Source organism: Gavia stellata, chromosome 2 (assembly GCF_030936135.1).
Source record: "Gavia stellata isolate bGavSte3 chromosome 2, bGavSte3.hap2, whole genome shotgun sequence".
NCBI lineage: Eukaryota > Metazoa > Chordata > Aves > Gaviiformes > Gaviidae > Gavia > Gavia stellata.
Genome location: NC_082595.1, coordinates 112,772,037 through 112,777,289, shown reverse-complemented (window position 1 = coordinate 112,777,289; position 5,253 = coordinate 112,772,037).

Genomic DNA, 5,253 nt, shown 5'->3' with positions numbered 1-5,253 from the left:
GACTGAAAAATGTTCTGTATGCGCTATCTAAAACTGCGAGCCCCTTCCAAAATTCATTTGCTCCTGACCTTCTGGTTCCTCTGCTACCCTGTAGCTGCTGCAGTGGTGCAGTACTCACAGCGCCCTCCTTCTCTTCTTCTTTTCTTTTTTTTTTTTTAAACATTATTACATGCTCAAATCCAACCAGCTCAAATACTTTTTAATACACTGACAATGTAAAATAAAGAATATATGAAGTACATACAGTATATATATACACATATTTCAAATACTTAAAATTATTATGTAAAATATGATTTTTCTATATTATTTGTGTAAAAATACATTTTAAAATGGTGTTGACCTGATTTTTCTGTACATACCCTCTATTCCAATTTATGTCCCTTTTAAAAAGGCAGAAGACAGACAAAGGTTTAGTATCTCCTAAATTGTGTTTACAGGCCTGTTGTCAAAACAAGAAAAGCATGTGGTAAAACAGTATTGGATTTCTTCTTTTTAAGAATTCCCACTTTTATTGCATCAATGGAAAAAAACGGAATCTTTTCCGTTCTCCTGCTAGTAAAACTATTCTTGGCCTGGCTGAGAAACGGCTCACTCCCCATACCCTGTTCATCTAATTCATAAATCATCCTTTGTCAATTTTTTTTTTTACAGATACTAAAATATATATTACTTAAAATATATTACTGTAAGCTCTTAAAATTGATTTTCAGTTATATCAAATGTATAGCATTAAAAAAACAACCTAGGTAACAAAGAAAATTCTGGATATCATCATCCTAGCAAATGCTCCAGCTGTTTCCCTGTGAGATACCGCTGGAAAGGGACCCGACGTCTGCAGGGACCTCACCCACCAGGTCACGGCTGCAACGGCAGCTTAGCTGAGGGTGCGCCTCAGCGCTGCAGGGTGCCAGCAGCAGCGATGTCCTGGGAACGGTCTTCTCCCCCACCGCAGCAATTAATCCGTGCTAATCGCCAGAGGTAATTCAGTGTGCACATGCCTTCCCTTCCCTCCTACCGCCACTGCAGCCACCCACGTTTCCAGACGGGCCAGCCCGGCCCCTCCTGCCCGGGGAGAGCTGAGCACCTGCCTCCGCCAGCGCCCGAGACCAGCAGAGCCTCGGAAGCGAAACCAGGCGCCAGCGTCCGGGGTGGCTTTTAAACAACTCAGCCTAAGCAAAACTCCCAAGGAAAAAAAGTTTCCCCAGGGCTTCAAGCATCCCCGGTGAGACCGCGCCAATGAAGAAAGCTGCTGGCCTTTCGGTGGAAAAAACCCAGCCCGTTTCTTCTCTCCAAGCTGCGGTGCTTTCAGGTGACGCAAATGCAGTCTGCCACCAGAGCGGTGGTAGGTTCTGCCTCCAGCCCTGCCACCGGCCACGCGCTTCCACCGCCTCTCACGCCGCTGCCACGGCTGTCTGGCTGCGCGGCGCTGAAGCCTGAACCGCCTCCAGAGAAGGCGGGAGGACGCCGGGGCAGGGCTGCTGCTCCTCGCCCTTCTGGTGGCCCCCCACGTCCCAGTGGTGCAAATGAACTGTCAGACTGAGCCTCCCCGGAGGAGAGAAGCCCGAGTCCCGCTCCAACGACACCGCCTCCCGCCGCGTGCAGGCCAGGTAAGAACCGGCCCCGGGGTGGTCTTTGCCGCCTCTGTAGCAGCGTGAACAACCCCGGCCAGAAGGAACGCCCTGAGGATACCTCCTGGCTGTTAATGGCTTGACCAGGAACTTGCTGCCCTATCAGCTATTTCTTACTACCATAAAAAAGATACAGCTCCGCTGACCAGCGTAACCGTTCAGCGTCTTGGTCCTTCCTTTTGATTTAAGAAGGGATGTTAAAATTTCACACAGAATTCCTTCCCTGCACTACCAATCTATCTCAAAACCTGAACTCATTTATAGAGCCGGTTCGCTCCTTCATTGCAACAGCTTGTACGCGGGGTTTTTGCACTGAAAGGCTAAGCTCCGTTGATCAGTCTGTATTTCTAGTTCTCACGCTGCAGGACTTGGATGTGGCCCGAAAGGGAAAATCTGAGTATCTTTTCTTACACACGTTGCTTTTACTGCCACAAACATAGCTCAACATGAGGCTTGGAAAACATTTTATCTCAGAGTTTTTTATGACAGCATTTACTATAGTGCTATTAATTTGATACCTGGGGAACCAAAGTCTAATGCTTTAAACTATGTCACGACATCCCTTTTATTTATAAATCCAGTGTGAAGGCAGGTTTATTATCCTGCTGGAAGGAACAGCGGGAAGGTCAGATGATGGAAAGAGTGGAGACTGCCGGGAGGAGCCTCAGCAGTAAGGCAGCAGCAGGCTGATCCCACGTAGGGAACGCTCCTATATAGGCTGCAGGATTTCCCCCTTCTAAAACACATTATTCTAGAACCAGCATTGTAAAACGTGCAAAGCTTTCAAGGTTTTACGTCGACCTGTACTTACAGTGATTATTACACCAAGCCCCATTATTTCTAATGATTTCCCAGCTCCTTAATGCCCTCTTGCAAACCTGTGGAGACTGTTCCATCAAGTTGCACCTAGTAGCTCACAGCATATGTTAAAATCAAAGACATGCAGTTAAAAGAATCTATTTTCTTAAAAAGAAAGAGAATAAAAGTAGCCCAAGAAAAGTGCTGATCCGTTAAAATATAACTAAGGCACTGAACAGAGTTGTAAACTCCCAAGTCATCACGCAAGATGCCTACACCATCCAATACAAGTCTGGAGCCATGGAGATTTTCGTGGTCACCGTACATCCCAACTCGGTCAATCTCGGCTCGTCTCCCTCCTGCTGGGACGACGACGGCCGAGCAGGCGCGTCTCCTGCAGGGCTACACGGGAAACGGCAGCTTCTTGCGTTCCCAGAGTAGACTCACAAGAGGTGTACGTGGCGTAGGAAAGCGAACCTGCGCACGACAGGACGCTTGGAAAATTCAAAGGGAGGAACAAGCTGGAACCACAGCCAGGGGCAGTGACTGTTCTAGAAAATGCCGAGGGGAGCAATGGAATGGCCTTCCCACGCGGCAGCTGCAGCAGGTTGAAAAGCCTGTGAGCGCTAAGAGCGAGCCGGCAGATCCCAGCCTGCTGCTCCCTCATCATCTTCTCCTTCCCCTCCTAAGCAGCCTTGTCAGCCTAGAAAAATTACACCCATCAAAGTCAAGGTGTGAACGGAATTGATCCAATTATGCCAGCAAAACCTCTTTGCTCTTGTTTGAGGCAAGAATAACTTTTTCAGTTTAGTTTGTAACTAGCAACAATCTTTAAATTGGATTATACTGGGGGATCGGTCTTAGGCAAGAATGAATGTGTCTGTCTGAGGATTACACTGCCGTAACTTCTTTCATGTCTAGACAAGGCTTGAGTTAACAAGGAACGGACAGACCCTGCTCTCGGCACTCGACTCACCAGGGCACGCAGCCTGAAGCCATTTTACACTGCGCCCCGAGATTTTAAAAAAAATGGCAGAAATTCCTCCTGCAGAACAAGAGATGGAAGCAGGCCGTGACGGGCTGCTGACCGAACCGGTGCCGCTGTACCAGTCAACCCAGGGAACGAGATTATCCCCGTTAACAGCGGCTGGGGTTGCAACGGGAGAAGCCAACCCACCTTTGCTGGTCTGCCCCCCTGCATGTGCACGCACGCAGCTGGCGGTGGGAACGTGCACAGACCGGGGGGTGCAGTATGCACACGAGAGGAAGTTTTGTGTAATTTTTTTTTTGAGATTTCAGGTTTAGATTAAAAAAATGGACTTTATTTCTAATACTTAAATCCTCTTCGCCACTGGATGCCTAAGCAGTGATGTGTAATTAGAAAGCAGGGGTCACTGCTCCCCAATAAAGTTAAGGTGAGCAAAACGGAGACCAAGATACGCTGCAGCTCTCGCTAACTCAGGCACACTAATCCTGCTTTGGAGGATGCCACGCTCTGCTGGACAGGGAAGGAAACGTCTGCTACAACGTGATTAAGTCTGCAACTCTCTTTTCTTTATCGTTACCAAAGAAATCACCACCCGCTCCTTGGAAAAACACACGGCTTCACAGGCAATTATTTCTGGTCTTTACCAACAGCATGCCGGGTTCCCAGGCGAGGGAGAGCGGAAGGGGAAAGCAGTAGTATAGCCAAACGGAGAGAAGAAAGGAGGGCTGAGGACCCCAGCTCGCAGAACAGCCCTCCCACCTATTTTGTTAGTATTGCTTCATCTTAAAAAGGCCTTTGGATTAAAAGTGAATTCAGTGCTTTTCCATCAAAAAGATACATAGATCTGCTACCTGACCAAGATGCGATATGGCCCCCCACCCGCCCCGAACAGCGACAACATGGGACTGGACGCGATTAGTGAACCTGATGTTCTTTGTTTCAGAAGAGAAATAACAGGTGATGCGGACATGTTGCGATACATCAAAATGCAGATTGGCGTGTGCTTCGTTAGCCAGCCTGTCGTCAATTCTTCTTGTTGAGAACAGAGTACCATTTTGTAACTGCTTTAATTTCGATTAATCGAAGTGAATGAATTTGTGAACACCGAAAGCAAGGACGAGCATCACTAGCTGTGTCCCGCGATCAGGTAGGAGGGGCGTGGTGCAGCCCCCTTCCCCAGCCCTCCGCCAGTCTTCCCCAGCCCCAACGCAACCCCAGACCTCAACTGAGCAAAATCCAAGCTGAGCCAAGCCTGATTTGGTATTTTAAAACACAAAGAGACACCCACAGCAGGCTAACAGTGAGGCCCAACAAGACACTTGTTTTCCTTTCCCTATACTTAGCTAAATATAAAATCTTCTATAGAACGAGAGACGTCTGACTATCGTGGAGGTTGGAATGAGCACAGTAAGCTTCATAGAAAACAGCAGGACCGAGGGTGACACGTAGTGCACTTCACTTGCATCATGTGCTGCAACAACTGATGGCTCGTGACTGCGGGATGGCGCTTTCCACCTCACTCCAAACGCCTAATAAAAAAGCAGGTTTCTGCCGAGTCCTGACAGTCCGGAAATGAAATGCAGTTCAGCACATATTTGTGATCTCTGCTTTAAATGGTTCCTGGGATTACCAATAATCACGGTTACCAAGTTGTTTTAGTGATTTAAATTCTTGAATCCTATGGTTAGTACAGTTGCGTTTTGCAGTATTTACCAGTAGCAAACCGAGACACTACCTTCCTTAAAACAAGGTTACTGCAACCGACTCCTTGAAGAGGAGAGGATATGCAAATCAAAACCACCAGCCAGTATTGCACGACCCAGTGTGCCTTCTGGA